The following is a 17,385-nucleotide window of genomic DNA, read 5'->3' on the forward strand; positions in this document are numbered from 1 at the left end:
TAAGCAACTATCTTTCACTTGCTGACCAGATTGCTATTATTCTTTAGAACTCTGCATCCTCAGGAGTGAGTCTAATGCTGGCTGTTTAACTTCACTTATATTCCTATACTGGGCTGTTTATGGTTTGTTTGTTTGCTTTTTAAACCCCACTCAGTATTAATTTAGCAAGAATCGTCTCTTTCTGACTTCACTGACACCTAATTCTAATTCGAAAACAGAATCTCCAAAGAGAAAATGACGCTGGCTTCAGTCCGTGTTGTAAGGCGTCACAATTATGTGTGTAAGGAGCCTGGGTGGGCAGGTGGCCTAACCTTCCGGAGAAGAAATACTGTCACTGTGCACATCAAGATAAACCAGCATGTGCTCGTGGAGGGAAATGAGCCATGGTTCCATTTTTTTTCCAATAAATTATAATTTTGAAGAGTATTCATCAAATAAGAAACTAAAGACAAATACAAGTTGGGCAGGAGTCAATGTTTTTGCAGAGTCAGAAAATAGTAACTGTTGCCTAGACATGGATATGTGTCCCAGGCCAGGAATCAAGGCATGAGGCCACTTGTGGGTGGCTAGAGGTTGAATTGAAGGCTAGTAGGTACATTCTCACTTATGAGATTCCCTGGGAATGCATCTGAATCACTTATTTGTCTAAAAGTTGGCTCACTTTGCCCTCTCATTTGGGAATATTTTGACACAAATATCAACAACTCTAGCTATCATGTTTATGTTCTCAGCTCTGCTCCTACCTTCTCTGACTACTGTCTGGGTGTCCTTCAGGGGTCATTGATCATATGGTAGGAGCAATGTTTATGCTCCTGCACCTTCTTTTGTGCTACTTTAAATAGCAACCAGACTATCAGTTGCTGAAAACATTTTCAGCCTCATTTTTTAACTAAAAATTAATATTATAAAAGAGGTAAAGCATGTTCTTCAAATTTTGAAATTTCAGTAATATGATTTTCTCTATCAAAAGGCATCTTTCAAAAGCTCATGAATGATGGGACCAGGTCTCTCACTTCAGGGAGCATTGATTCTATCCAATGACTCAACCCCAGGAATTTTCAGGTTCAAACCTTGTAAGCTTTTCAGGCATATTTAAATTAATTAGAAAAATACACTTAAATGTGTAATTACATGGCTACATGCATCAGACTCCCAATACTTTGCCCCATGCTGACACCAAGGCTGGATAAGCCATCCCTGGGAAATCATTGACACAGTCGCCTGTGTCCTCAGGATCCTCAAGGGCCCCAGGGTTCCTGTCACCCATGGAGCTATTTAATTTGAACCTCAGCTGGCCAGAATGTAAAATATAATGCAACATGGTCCTGGAGATAATTAAAAGGGGTTGTTTCCATAGGAGTGTTGGTATTTATTTATTTTTACATTTTCCTTTGAGGCATGTCTTTTAAAAAATTAAGTTTTGACCTTTTTATAATCAGAAGGAAAACTGTCCTTCCTTCAGCCACAAAAACTATTTGCATGTAGCTGAAGTAAAATGCACAGATAAAGTTTCCAGAAATGTATCACACTGTAAGGTAACACACTCTTTGTAAGATAACACACTTTCTAGCTCAATGTAGTCATTCGTAGTTGTTCAGAAATAATTCAGAAATCCTTATGTAGTTATAGACTTTAGTAATCCTGAATACTGGAGATTATGTTGTATATACTTGAAGGGTGTTAAATAATTTGTAATCCTCTTTCATCAGAGTGGTAAAATAAAACCAATTTTATGTTTTTACTAGTGCATTGTGTTCGTTTTCATATCTACAGAGAATACCAAAGACTAGTTGCCATACTATAGTAAGAAGTAGAAAATAATGTGTCAGTTGTTTGGGGAGTACTATTGATCCGCACAAAATGTATTTCACTTTCATTATAACTATTGCTATCCAACACATGGAAATCTGTGGCTGTTAACATCTTTTATTTGAGCAAACTGGGCATGTTATTTTTATCAAAATATTGATAAAATATTTTTAGCATAGCAATATTTTTAGCATAGCAAGGATAGCTGCCAACATGTTTTATGCTGTTTGTTGAAGTCCATCATTGTGACTGATATTGTGCATGATGTGTATGATTGATATGCCCTTGTATTTTGGAAATAATTTGTGTTTTTCATTTTGTAGAAAATAAAATTATTCTGCTTTTTTAGATACTCAGTTGTAGAAAACAAAAAAAAAAAAAGGAAATGACTTTATAATACAGGATGAAAGACTTAGGATAGAAATAAATAATCTCCTGGCTATGAGAGCAGGTATATATATACATATACACGCGCACACACACACACACACACACACACTATTTCATATATATATATATATGTTGAAGAGGGAAATTTTTGAAATTTTGAAGTTAGTTCAAGAGGGAAATTCATATATATATATATATGTATATATATGTTGAAGAGGCAAATTTTAAAACTTCAATTTGTTGAGGTCGGTACAACCCATTTCCATGTTATCAGTTGCTATTTGGTTGATTACTATAACATCTTTGTGGTTTAGCTAATAGACTAGCCTAGCAGATCTATCAAATCCAGGCATTCTACTGAGGCAGTATTATTTTCTAGGCTCAACACTTATTCTAAGTAAATTAATTCTATATTTGAGAATTGAAGATCGTTACAATAATAAAGTACTGATTTTAAGAACAAAAGTACCAACTAAGGGTTGGCGACCTCTAGCTGTTATAATTCTGTTAGATATGCCAACTAGCCAGCAAAAAAAAAAAAAAAAAAAGAATGAAAATATAAGTAATATTTATTAAGCAAATGGGGAGAGCAAATTCATGAATGCCATGACTTAGAGAGAAGTCAAGAATACCTAGACCTGGGTAATAACTGAAGCAATTGATTAATTGAACAAACTGGGAAAATAAATATTGCACGATCAGTGGGATAACAGTTGGCTGAAAGAAAATCCCAAGAAAAGAATTGAATATCATCATCATTTTGGATTGAAAAGGAATTGGGAAATTTTAGAACAACTATCTATATATTACAAGAGGTCATTTTACAGTATTTTCTCCATTTGGTCACTTGGCATCTGCTTAAACTCTCCTTTCAGTGATAAGCAAATCATCTCATTAAATCACTGTATAGTTTTATTATTTTCAAATATCTTTTAAATTTTATTATTTTTTAATTGGTGAGGGTACATAGTAGGGGTATATATTTATAGGGTACATAAGATATTTTGATAAAGTCATATGATGTGTAATAATCCCATCAGGGTAAATGGAGTATCTGTTTTCTCAAGCGTGTATCTTCTGTGTTACAAACAATCCAGTTATACTCCTTTCATTATTTGAAAATGTACAGTAAATTATTGTTGACTCTAGTCACCCTTTGTGCTATCAAATACTAGATTTTATTTGTTCTAACTAGATTTTTGTGCCAACTTACTATCTACACTTTCCCCATCTCCACTACCGTTCCCAGCCTCTGCTGACCATGATTCTGCTCTCTTAAATGATGTTCTGTTAGCAATTCCTTGAATACAACTTCAAACATGGTATTCTGATTCCATTATTTCAATTGGACAGGAATTTTTAATGTTCCAAGACCACCATATATTCTCATATACATCATATGCACACATACACGCACATAGATCTTTGATAACATTTTTAAAAGATCTAAAAATCAGAATATGTAAGGGAGATCTGTATGTGACCACTTTGCTTTCTTTGGTTGTCACTTTTCTTCATTTCAAATATCATGTATATTACATAACCATAATTATATGTTTATAATAATATTAATGCTTTCAAGATAGCTTTCCCTTTATAGCTACAGACCAGAGTCATTCTTATTTATTTTTTCTATCACATTTTGTTTATATAAATAATTAACTTATATAAAATTTATATTTATGCATTTAACATGAATATAAATAAAAGCAGGAAAAGTGTTCAGGATTGCAGTTATATACATAGAGTTACAAGATATTGGTAAAGTTTGCTTTTTCTTTTGTAGGATGAAAACATTTGTTTCTGTTTAGTGTACCTTTCTAAAGTTGAGAGTTACCATATTTACTTTTCTCCCTTCTGTCTTCATGCTAACATTTTTAAATAAACTATACATTTTTTGAGTCTTAATTCCTGTGTTCTTTCAAATACCTTGTTAAATAAAGTATCACCTATCTACATTATTCTTTTCACCAATTCAATTTTTTTATCTTCATCATTAATCCAGTGTCATTTCTCATAGCAATTATGGATCTACTGAAGATGGCTACAGTATATATGTAGTATGCTATCATTAGTTACCATGCCTTCCAAAAATAAGATATTCCCACAGTTTTTCATTTTACCCTCTAATAAGAATATATATAAAATACATGTATATATAATGTGCGTGTGTGTATATGTGTGTGTGTGTGTGTGTGTGTGTGTGTGTGTGTGTGTGTGTGTGTATTAAACTTGAGCTGGAGTCTCGCTCTGTTGCCCAGGCTGGAGTGCAGTGGCATGATCTCGGCTCACTGCAACTTCCGCCTCTCGAGTTCAAGTGATTCTCCTCTTTCAGCCTCCCGAGTAGCTGGGATTATAGGCACCTGCCACCACACCTAGATAATTTTTGTATTTTAGTAGAGACGAGATTTCACCATGTTGGCCAGGCTGGTCTCAAACTCCTGACCTCAAGTGATCTGCCCGACTCGGCCTCCCAAAATGCTGGGATTATAGGCATGAGCCACCGCACTTGGCTGTGATGATAACTTTTGAATGAACTTCTCCATCTGCATTTATCCAGCCAGCTCTATTTATCAAAGCTGTGTCCTTATCCCAGTGCATTTTATGTCTTATCTAGAATTGATAGATGTGGATAGTCATATATAAAGTTAAAACTTGAAATGCACACTGGCTTCATTCGTTTTTAATTTCTTTTTCCTCCTCTCCCTATCATGTTCATCACAAGACAGTTTCTTTTTATATTACCTTGTTTAGTGTCTGTTTCCCCTTGCCCAGACTGAATGGACACTCTATATGGCCAGGATTTTGACATTTTTCCCAATTCTGTTTTCCCAAGGTGGAAGACAGTACCTGCCAGATAATCAGCCCTGAATAAGTAATTTTGGAATGAATATGATATTTGACATTATCTGCACTGAGAGGCAGCTAATTTTTTATGCCACTATGAGGTATGTCCTTTTAAAGGGCCACTTTGAGTTGGGAAGAATTGATGGCAAGGACTACCAGCAATCCCAGGTCTCTTGTTGCTGGCTAAGACCTCATAAGCACAGGAGATGCTCCTCAGGTCTATGCAATGGTATTTATTAAGTTGGAAAAAACAGTTTTGGGTTCAGAACACCAAGGTTCACAATTCTCAGCAGATCCTGCATTTAGACCCCACACATAGCAGTAGTACAACCTGCTGTCACCATTGACACTTTAAACTATTATGAAATATTTCATCCTACAAAAGAAAAAGCAAACTTTACCAATATCTTGTAACTCTATGTAGATAACCACAATCCTGAATACTTTTCCTGTTTTTATTTATGCATATTTATATGCATAAATATTTATATTTATATGCCTGTTTAATGTATAAATATAAATTTTGTATAAATTATTTACATAAATCATATAAAATAAATGCATAAATCTAAATATTTATATTTATATGCATGTGTATGCATATTTCCTTGTATATAATTCAACCATTATATTGTTTTTAGCACATAATATATATTATTCCTTGTGCAGGTGTAATTCATTTATTTACTGCTATACATTTCTGTGAATGAACAAATCTCATTGATTTATCTCTTCTCCTAAGTTGTTTCCAATGTATTTTTGTTGTTTAATTTGCTGTCACAACCAATGATCTTATGAACATTCTTCTACGTTCAATGCTGGTCATTACATTTGCACAAGTACAAGAGTTTCTGTAGGTTCTAACGTCTAGAAGGAAGTCTAGGAATCTTAACCTTTAATGCCACCTTTTTTTCCCCAATGTGATTGTATCAGTTTATACCACCACTAGCAACCTGTAGGAGTTTCTTTTGTTGACCTTACCAACTTAATTCTTAACAATTAATTCCCAGCTAAACTAACTTGTTACCTCCTTAGCTACAAATCTGATCACCTATCTACCTCATAATAATCTTCCTTATTTACTTGTTTCTTTCCTTATGTATGTGGCCTTTTCTGGCAGATTTATTCTTTTATTTGTCTGTATTCATATATGTCTGTGTTCATATATCTTTGTGATAGGATTTACTATGTTGTATTAGAAATACAATTATATGATTCATCCAAATATGTACCTCTTCTCCTCTATCCACTTCCCCGCATTTCCTTGTCCTTTTGAAGTGTAAATTCGCTAAGGAGCAGAAGCTGTTCTTATTTATCTTGATATCTTGGTTGAGCACATAGTAGGTGATACATTATTTTTCGGTGACTATTTTTAAATTTTAAAAGTGTAGTTCACTTTGAGTAGAGGGATCTTCAAATTTAATGTTTGAATTTTTCACTTGTCCTCTCAGTAAACTATTTCAGATTCTGATCCGTTCCCATTTTTAGCTGAATGTACTCGTCTCCTATGAACAAAGTGGCGTTACTCAAGTCTGTTCACATCTTTCATCTAGGGTGGCTGGCTTCCCCTGATAGGAAGAAAAACAGCATAGTTTCTCTCCGAATCCAAAAGCACTTTGGTAAGATAGTTTTTCAGTGAAAGTACAGTCCTTTGAAGCTCCAATTACTAGCTCTGTCTGACTTCCTCAGTAATAACTACTGTAAAACCTGTCTTTTCTTTTTTAGACACACACACACACACACACACACACACACACACACACACTTGAATTTTACTTAAAGTCGCTATTTTCTATACTACTCTACCTTAAGGCAAGATACGCTGGTAATTAAGAGGTGACATTAGCCAGCAATTAACTGGTAAATTACTACCAACCACCAGAGCCTCTATGCTAACACTTCTTTACAACCCCTCTAGAAAAAGTAATCTGGCCTTAAGCAGGAAGAGAAAATAACTGTGTTTCAAGACTTCCAGCCTCACCAACTGCAGTAGAGCTTCAACCTGCCCAGCAAAATCAGACATAATTTCCCCCAGATACCTCTTCATTTAACAATTGAAATCCATAGAGTACAACAATTTCTTGAGAAAATTGCTGACCCAATTTGGTCTCATATGCAGGATATTTGTGATTTTTCTGAACTCACTTTGATTTTTAAAAATACGCATATCCATGCACAGGCACATACACCAAACAAAATAAGCCCCCACTAATTATAACCTAATTTTCAGTTACTGAATGAAAGCTGGAAAAGGTCAGTAACAGCAGAAATTAGAAAACGGGAGAAATTTTATGTAAGTAGCTCACAGGGATAAAATCAGGGGTGTATGTTTTGTTATGTGTATTTCTCATGGAATTTTGATAGAACATGACTCCAACTTTTAAAAATTCAGAATCTCATACTTTCACCTGTAAGCATTCATTTTTCTCAAAAGCCCACAAATAAATCAGGATTTTTTTATATGCAACAATTTAAGAACATAAAATGAACTCATTTTTATATTCGTAAATGTTATATAGCCAGGGAATAAAACAGGACCCTGTCTTCCCTGCCCGTGGGGTATTTTCTTGTACAAAATTGGTGTTGATTGCAAAAATTCATTAGGTTGCTGGTACTGCTAAAACCGTCTCCAACCAGCCTTGAAGCAGTGGTTCAAAGTATGGACCCCGGAGCTAAACCTTTTTATCCAAGTCCTGGCTTTCCCATTTATTAGCTCTATTACCGAGTGCAAGTTATTTAAACTGTGCACTGGTTAAACTATATTTAAACTGTGGCTCAGTTTCTTCCCCTGTAGAATGGGTGCGATCTATTTCATCAGGCTGATGTAGAAATCAAAAGAATTGAAATAAGAAAAGTGTTCCTGAAGTACCTGATATATACTAACAACTAATTAACAACATATACTATCATTATCAGACTTATCCATATTCTGCTCTTCCATCTTCACTAAGGTTCTATCCACCATGTGAACGAAACTGACTCTTTCTATTAAGGTAGAGCATAAAACCTAGACACATAAAAGGATCTCAATAAATATGCATTAACAAATAAGTGAAGGAGTTTATAATCTTGTAAATACAGATGATATTAACAAGATTGATGATGTTAACCTGATCGAAGATTTTGGACATGAGCTTTGGAGGCAAACAGCTGATTCACATTATGGCTCCAGGACTAGCTTCTTAACAGGGTTACCTTGTGCTGATTGCTTTTAACCTCTCTGACTTCATTTCTTCTTCTGTAAAACGGTGATAATGATGTTGATCTCATGAAGATATTCGAAGCATTAAGTGAGTGAACACTTACAAAACCTCTTTAAAACAGACCTTAGAGTAAACACTCAATTAGTGCCAGTAAAGTGTAAGAACAAATATTATTTCCAAGCATTATTAACTGTGACTAATGAAAGTTATTCTATATGGTACATTTTGCCAGGAAAAATGTCTTCTGTGCTTGATGAAGGCATAAAAAAGATTCTTTATGAAATTCTAATTTAGTGCTGAGATATAAAAAGCGTTTACATAAACTTCTAAGAGGAACAGTTGAGCTGTCAACCATCATTGTTATTTTGATGACACTAAGCAGATTATGAAAACCTGTATCACCTGTCAGCAACCTTTCTGGCCTGTCTGAATGAGGGAGCTTATCTGTCAGAGAGAGCTAATCTTCTTTTGAAACATCTTGAAAATGTAATACTTACAAATTATCTGGAAAATAGATTGGAATTTCTGTATTGATTCTAAATATTCTAAGTTTCTTTAATGAACAGATTATCAAATTATTACCTGATTGAGATATTACATTGTGAATTCTTTTGTAAAATACCCTGAATTATAACTGTCAGGCTATAACCATTTAAATAAGAGAGGAAAGTTTAAGATGCCAGAGAGCCCATATTTATTTAGCAGGTGGTTTTTTCAGAAAGATTATATGCGTTATAGACCAGGGTTTATGGGATTTCACAATAACACTACAAAGCAAATATTGTATCCCCTTTGGCAGATGAAAAAGCAGAAACTTAGGGAAATTAAATAAACTTCCCAAGGTCACACTGATGAACAAGATTAAAAGCATGGGCTGTATAGTTTCAGATGTTCCACCACATTTCATTGTATTAATGCTACTAAATTTATATTTAAATTCTTTTTAAAAATATTCTTCATTAAATGGTTTACTTCCTTTACATGGTATAACTCAGTGCTTTCATATAACACCATTACATATATAAATACAATATTACTGCTTATTAATTATATTTTGAACTTGGGCAAAATATATTTTAATGCCCTGAAACTTTATTAATTAAATAGAAGAATGTACCTAATCTCTCATAGTTACTGTGTAATTAGAATGGTTAAAACTGCTCTGTAAGTGCCAAGTATGACTACACTTTTGAGTTTAGCAGAGCGGGCATAGGTTTAATTTCTGGATAGCACAATGGCATTTATTAATGGCACCTTTATAAAAGAAAGAATGATTTTCAGAAAGCTGTTTTATCCCTGTGATTGCAGTTTAGTCTTTGCACTGGTTAAACTATATTTCGCTGAGTACTAACTCATTGCCCATGATAAGAAAGCACTCTGAAGGTGATTTAAGCCCTTAGTTTTTGTCCACCTTTCTGAGCTGCCATTTCTGTTTTCCCAGTTCATTCCTCAGGACACCCATCATAGCGCTTCCCTGGAGACAAGACAGGGCTCCACCTTCTAAGGCATAACTACAGCTCTGCCTGTGAGAATCAGCAGCGGAGACTGCACTGCCCCTCAGTGTGGTGTGTGTGGATTTATTACAGGATTGATGAGAGTGAATGATATCGTTAATGTTGCAAGACTGCTTCCATTATACCCTTCCGTATGCACCTCCTCATGATTTTCTGACAAATTGTCCCTCTCAGATGAAATCTTTCATGCTTAGTCTTAGCCCGGCAGTACATTTCCTTTCCTTGACTTTATAAAGAAAAATTCAATCATTTTTATCCAAGTGCAAACAACTACCAAGTGATAAGTCCTTTTTCCTGAAATAAACTGTAAGAATTGTGGCATAAGATAAATCACAAAATCATACATAGCAAGTGCAAAATGAAGTTCATTAGAGTACTAGAAATGTTGCCAGAGAAAATGAAGGATTATGAAAATTAGCTGTGGAATAAAAAAATACAGAAATTACAGACTTGTTAGTTGATAGGTTTGATATATTATACAGTAGACTAGAGTGGGGGAGGGTGGGAACCTTTAGTTCAGTGCCCTTTTTTTAACCTATAAAAAGTGACAGAAGTCCAGAAAATTAAAACCATTTTCCCTTCTGGATGGCTAATAGCCAGGATATAGAATAGATTAAATCACACTGAACTTAATGAAATATGTGTGTTATCTCCACATATAAACTTATTTTTGCAAGTAATAGCATATAGTATATCTTAAATAATATGACTCCTTTAGTAGGACATTTAGAAAGAGAATTTTAAGTTTTAAAATGAAATAAAAGTAGTAATCTTAAGAAGGGTTTATGTTTTTGCTATTTTGTAAAAAAAAAATAGCATTTGCTTTTCAAAAGTATAATTGAAATATTGTCTTATTTGTTGTTTCCAAGCAAAAACAATATTATCTTAATAAATATAATATTATTGGGCAAGAATTTCTATGAATTTATTATTTTGAATAATAATAGCATCACTGCCCTTTTTACTGCTAGTTAGTAAACTCATCCTCAGACCTAATAAGTATTTCTACCATGTATTAAAATTAGATTTAGTTTTCAGTCTGTTTCAGTGTTTTTTAATATTTCTGGGAAATCACCATTAAAGCCCTCTTGCAAATAATTACTCTGTGCTAGGGGCTCTTTGTATCTGCTGATAGTTGCAGCTTTGGGGTAGGCAGCCACTCCATTCCCCAAAACACTGGTAATGGGACATGACACATCTCTAAGAGTATTTAACAGTAATTCATCTTGTCTTTCAAATTCTGTAATCAAGTTATGCCATAGAAAGAATCCATATTTGCTTTCTCACAATTTACATATTTTTCCATCAAAAATTTTGTATTCTTCTGGGCTTAGGACATTTTCAAATATGCTAAGCCTCTGTTAGCTCTGATATCTGTTTATCCTTTCTTGACTTAAACTAAACTGCCACAGCATCTAACATTTGTTAAAATCCTTTACATAAATGGATCAGGTTTTTCTTACTAGTGTAATTCAATGAAAGGAAGTATGAAGTCTAAATATCTATTTATATGTGACCTACATAGGTGTGAGTTTGTGTATGCATTACCAAGTGAGGTGTTTGTTTTTGACATGAATTATTGTCCAATATACATGATTTTACAAAGCAATATAATTGCTTAAACAACATTTAAAATGCATCCATCTCTATTATAATATGCATTTTTAATCCGGTTCCTAGTATGTCGCAATTTTATCAATGGAGCCTATTTTTCCAATTAGTTTATTTGCAGATGTGTTTCATTCCTGATTGATGACTTAAAATAAATATTGGCACTTTATGTTTTTCTGAGAGCTTTGCTGTCAAGTAATTAGTGCACCACATACAATAAACAAAATTCACATTAGACTATAACACCTTTCCTTTTTTTTTTTTTTTTTTTTTTTTGGAGATGGAGTCTCTCTCTGTCGCCCAGGCTGGAGTGCAGTGATGCGATCTCGGTTCACTGCAAGCTCCGCCTCCTGGATTCATGTCCTTCTCCTGCCTCAGCCTCCCGCGTAGCTGCGACTGCAGGCTCCCGCCACCTCGCCCGGTTACATTTTTGTTGTTGTTGTTTTTGTTTTTGTATTTTTAGTAGAGACAGAGTTTTTACGGTGTTAGTCAGGACGGTCTCGGTCTCCTGACCTCGTGATCCGCCTACCTCGGTCTCCCAAAGTGCTGGGATTACAGGCATGAGCCACCATGCCCGGCAACAGCTTTTATAAATGTATGCAAAGGCACCTGAAGAAACAGAATACTAATGTTAGTCAAGAAGGAAAAAGAAGCACTCCTGAAAGTGTGCTTCATCTCTTTCTTTTCTGACATTCCTATGAGATACGTATTAGTATCTATCTCTACATTTAAATTTTTGGTTTTTGCAATTTAACGTAGTTAACAAGTGAATTCGTTAGTGTATGAATCCTTAATAATCTAACACGTAGACCAAATTTGTTCCGCCTCCTTAGGAACCATTCTTCTGTTGATATTATTCATAAGTTCATTGAGCCAAAAGGCAATTTTCCTACCTGGCAATATTCTCTTATTTGAAAATTATTTCATAAATTCACATATAAGTTCTCATACATTTTTATGGAGAAACGAAATTAATTTTTTTCTACTAATTTTTCAATGATAATAGTTTAATGTCTTTGTAAACATTATTTCATACTCTGTTGCCACATTTTTTCTTGAGAGTCATTATCTCCTATCAATACCATATTAATTTCTAATAAAATTATACAGTAATGGTACTTTCTATAATTTTGCCGACCTTCATGCAAATAAAAAAATAGTATATTACACAAGTGTTTCAATAGTCTATGAAATTATAGGCATGCTCAACTTTTTGTATAATAACAACATTTTAAGTAGGTAGAATGTATCAGTTATCCATTGCCAGAATGGTATGTAAAAATCACGAATCCCAGTGGCTTACATCAATGAACGTTCATTTAGCTCAGGAATCTGTAGGTGAATTGGGCAGCGCCTGCATGTTTAGCTGATGTTGGCAGGGTCTCCTTTATGGGTCTGCAGTAAACTTTCTGCTCCTCTTGGGGCTAGCTGGTTTAAATGGCCTCATTTGTATATTTGACAATAATTACACTGTTGGCTTCAGTGATTGAGTTTCATGTCTTTCATCCTCCAGTACACTATCCATTTTAAGCAGATTTAAAGTTCCAAGAAAAGGTATAGAAATATGTAAGATCTGTAGATGCCTAGACGCAAAACTGGTTTGCCTCAACATCTGGCATTACACTGGCCAGAGAAAGTCACAAGTGCCATCAAGATTCAGGGAATGGATAGACTCCACTTCACTAGTATCCTAAAAATGCAAACTAAAACAACAGTGAAATACTTTTTTAAAGGGTGTGAAATATACTTTAGTTTTTGAAGCAGTGTTAGTTTTGCAGCAATATTGAATGGGGAGTACAGCGATGGTCTGTATACTCACTGCCATCTCACAACCACAGTCCACACCACTATCAGCATCCCATACCCGTGATCCATTGTCGCAATGGATGCACCTACACTGACACATCGCATCAGTATCACCCAATGTCCAGGGTTTATATTAGGCTTCACTCTTTGTATTAAACTCCACTCTTTGTATTAAACATTCTGTGGGTTTGAAAGATGTATGACAGGAGTCCACCATTATAGTCCATTATTGAATAGTTTCACTGCCCTAAAAATCTCTGTGCTCTGCCTGCTCATCATTCTCCTCTCTAACCCCTGGCAACCACAGATATTTTTACTCTCTCCAAAGTTCTACCCTTTCTAGAATGTCAAATAGTTGGAGTCACACAGTATTGTAGCCTTTTCAGACTGGCTTATTTCAATTAGCAATTCCTTTTACAGTTTCTCCATATCTTTTTAGGGCTCGATATCTCATTTCTTTTCTGCACTGAATAATATTCCGTTATCTAGACGTCCCATAGTTTTTTATCCACTCTCCTAATTGAGAACATCTTGGTTGCTTCCAGATTTTGTTAATTATAAGTACAGCTATCACAAATATCCACATGTGGATATTTGTATGGAAATAAGTATTTAACTTCTTTGAGTAAATACAAAGAAGCACAGTTGTTGAATTACATAGTTAGAGTATTTTCAGTTTTGTCAGAAACTGTCAACAGTCTTCCGAAGTGGCTGTACCATTTTGCATTCCCATCAGTAATGAATGACAGTTCCTGTTGCATCACATTCCCATCAGCATTTGGCATTGTTAGTGTTTTAAATACTACTTTCAAGCTTCGCAAGTTAGCAATTTTTTTTCCTTTTTTAACACTAATTTTAGTCACAAAAATAAGACATGTTTCAAAAGCTCTGCGTTAAATATGTGTGTGTATATACCTACTTGTGTGTGTATTTATATTTAGATACAAATATAAAACACATGTGCTTTCCAATTAATTGATATCCCACCATCTGAAGTTAACTACTCTGAAATCTTATTTAAAATAATGACAATACATAATGATTATTTAGCCATATTTGGTAATACAAGTGAATTTTTTCCTGACGTTTTTGAAGAACAACTTGAAATTTATACCATTCTTAGAATATCAGGTCTTAAAAGGGTAATTACAATATCACGTATGTACCCTAAAAAGTAATTAGAAAGGTGAAGAAAAAAATTTATGTCCAAAGAAGTGCATCTCATTTTTATATGAGGCAATGTAAAGTCTAAACAAGGAGAAGAATTAAAGATGCAATAATGCATTTATGTGTAAAATTAATCATTAAAATTGATTGTCTGAGGAATATTAATAGTTTTGAATAAGTGTTTATAGGATAGTACAAAGTGATAAAATGAGATTCAAAATAATGTATGCCATATCACTTCAAGCCTCTACAAATAATTGATCAGAAAAAGATATTAAAGAAAAAACTAAATGGTAAATAGTAAATATCCTATTAGTACTCTTGGAAGTTTATTTTTTCAATTCTCTGCTTGTGTTTTTGGTCATTTATATTCAATGAATACGTGTTTTATAATCCAAAAATAAAAAGCAAAATGTATTTGGAAATCTGTGAATTTAACTCCACCATGTTTGATATAAAATGGCTTTATTTTCTTTTCTCTAACTAAAATTTAAAAAGTGTTATCGGTGAAAATCTACATGTTTTACAGATCTTATGAAGTAATAATGATACTTACAAATAATACTATGGTAATTAAAACCCATGTTTCTGTGCTATTGGCTACATTTTACTTAAGACAATTAGAAATAAGTATTCAATTTTCAAAGCTAACAAACTATTTTATTCAAGATGAAGTTAGACTTTCAAACCTGCCGAGATGACATTAATCCATATTTCACTAAAGATACACCTGATTTCAGACCAGCAATATTTCCCTTTTCTGATGTCTATCTGCAAAAAATTGTATCAAGCACAAGAAGAAAAATTCTTACCAACCTGGAAATACCTATATAGGAACCTAATCTTCAGTTATGAAGCATTGGATATTTGATAAATAAGTATTTTAATGCTCTTCATCAATTATTTGCATATTAAAATGAATTTAGTCCCTAGGAAACAGGCTAACTTACAACCTGTATTTTCCTGTTGGGTGCAAAGAAGCCAAATTTGGCCATCCTGATTATGTTTACTTTGGTACTATAAGAATGAAAGAACATGGCTCTCCTTCCCACTATAATCAGGTCTCATTCTTGCACCTACTGGGATATATTTATACTGTCCTGTGTTGTTTAACAACTGGGATACATTCTGAGAAATGTGTTGTTAGACAATATTATCCTTGTACGAACATCATAGAGTATACTTACGCAAATCTACATAGTATAGCCTTCTAAGGGCCTAGGCTATATGGTCTAGCCTTTTGCTCCTAGGCTGAAAACCTGGATAGTATGTTACTATACTGATACTATAGGCAATTGTAATTCAATGGTATTTGTGTATGTAAACATATCTAAGTATGGATAAAGTATATTAAATAGATGGTATAACTGATAAAAAATGGTATACCTGTATAGGGCACATACTGTAAATGGAGCTTGCAAGACTGGAAGTTGACCTGGGTGAGTCAGTGAGTGAGTGGTGAGTAACTGTGAGGCCGAGGACATTACTGCCCACTACTGTAGACTTTCTAAATATCATATATGTTGACTACACTCAATTCATAAGAAAATTTTATCTTTCATCCATAATGAATTAACCTTTATCTTATTATAACTTGTTATACTTTATAAACTTTTTAATTTTCAAAACTTGTTTCTATTTTGTAATAACAGTTATCTTAATCCACAAAAAATATTGTACAGCTGCATTTGGGTTTATATTCTGTAAGTTTTTTTTCTATTTTCTCCTCTTTGTTTTCCTTTTTTGCTTTCTAAATCTTTTTTTTTTTTTTTTTTTTTTTTTGAGATGTAGTTTCACTTTTCTTGCCCAGGCTGGAATGTAGTGGCATGATCTCGGCAGCTCACAGCAACCTCCACCTCCCGGGTTCAAGTGATTCTCCTGCCTCAGCTTCCACATAGCTGGGATTACAGGCATGTGCCACCATACCTGGTTAATTTTGTATTTTTAGTAGAGGTGGGGTTTCTCCGTGTTGGTCAGGCTAGTCTCCAACTCCCAGCCTAAAGTGATCCTCTCGCCTTAGCCTCCCAAAGTGCTAGTATTACAGACTTGAGCCACCACGCCCGGCTAGCCTTTTTTTTTTTTTTTTTTTTTTTATCAAAACACAAACAGACACATTAGCCTAGGCCTATAAGGATCAGGATAATCAATGTCACTGTCTCCCACTTCCACATCTTGTCCCACTGAAGGTCTTTAGGGCCAATAAGATGCATGGAACGGTCATCTCCTAGAATAACAATGCCTTCTTCTGGGTTGCCGGAACAATGCTTCCTGAAGCACTTGCAGGAGGCTGTTATACAGTTAACTATCTTTTTTAATAAGTAGAAAGGGTATACTCTAAAATAATGATAAAAAGTATAGTACACTGAATACATAAGCCAGTAACATAACTGTTTGCTATTGTTAATAAGTATGATGTGTTGTATATAATTGTATGTGATATATTTTATACACTTGACAGCAAAGGAGGTTTGTTTAGACCAGCATCACTACAAACATGTGAGTAATGCATTGCACTATGATGTTATTATACTACTACGAGTAGTGATTATACTATCCCTACTATGCCACAGGAGTTTTTCAGCCCTTATGAGACCACCGTTGTGTATATGATCCACCATTAACTGAAATGCATGAGAGTTTGTGAGCAAACACTGCTTTGCTATCAGGAGGCTGCCAGGATCGCTCAGGACATCAAAGACAGATGATCTGAAGATACAATTTTGCTACTGAAAATACCAAATAGCAAACTTCCAATCTTGATATTTCTCTACTTAGGGACACTTAAAAAGTGCAGGCCAAATGAATACAAAATTACCTAAGAGCTAGGGAAGTAGCAGTAGGTAATTGTATAGACTGAAGCGAATAACTCTCAGGAATGAATTTTATCCACAATATGCATGAAACACCTTACAGTGACTTATTTTTAGAAGTAATAATATCAGCACTCACACGAGCATTTTGAAAACAAATGTCTTCTGATATCACCACCAATACTCTGAAGAAATGACACAAGGCCTCAGACATAGACTTCAGATTGA

General features: G+C 34.3%; 1 protein-coding gene across 4 annotated transcripts in view; it reads left to right on the forward strand.

Annotated features, from left to right (window-relative positions):
• Positions 1-17,385, forward strand: part of LOC105491117 (sarcoglycan zeta) — a 1,216,031-nt gene that overhangs the window by 722,914 nt on the left and 475,732 nt on the right. The gene's annotated exons all lie outside the window — the stretch shown is intronic.

This window comes from Macaca nemestrina, chromosome 8 (assembly GCF_043159975.1).
Source record: "Macaca nemestrina isolate mMacNem1 chromosome 8, mMacNem.hap1, whole genome shotgun sequence".
Lineage (NCBI taxonomy): Eukaryota > Metazoa > Chordata > Mammalia > Primates > Cercopithecidae > Macaca > Macaca nemestrina.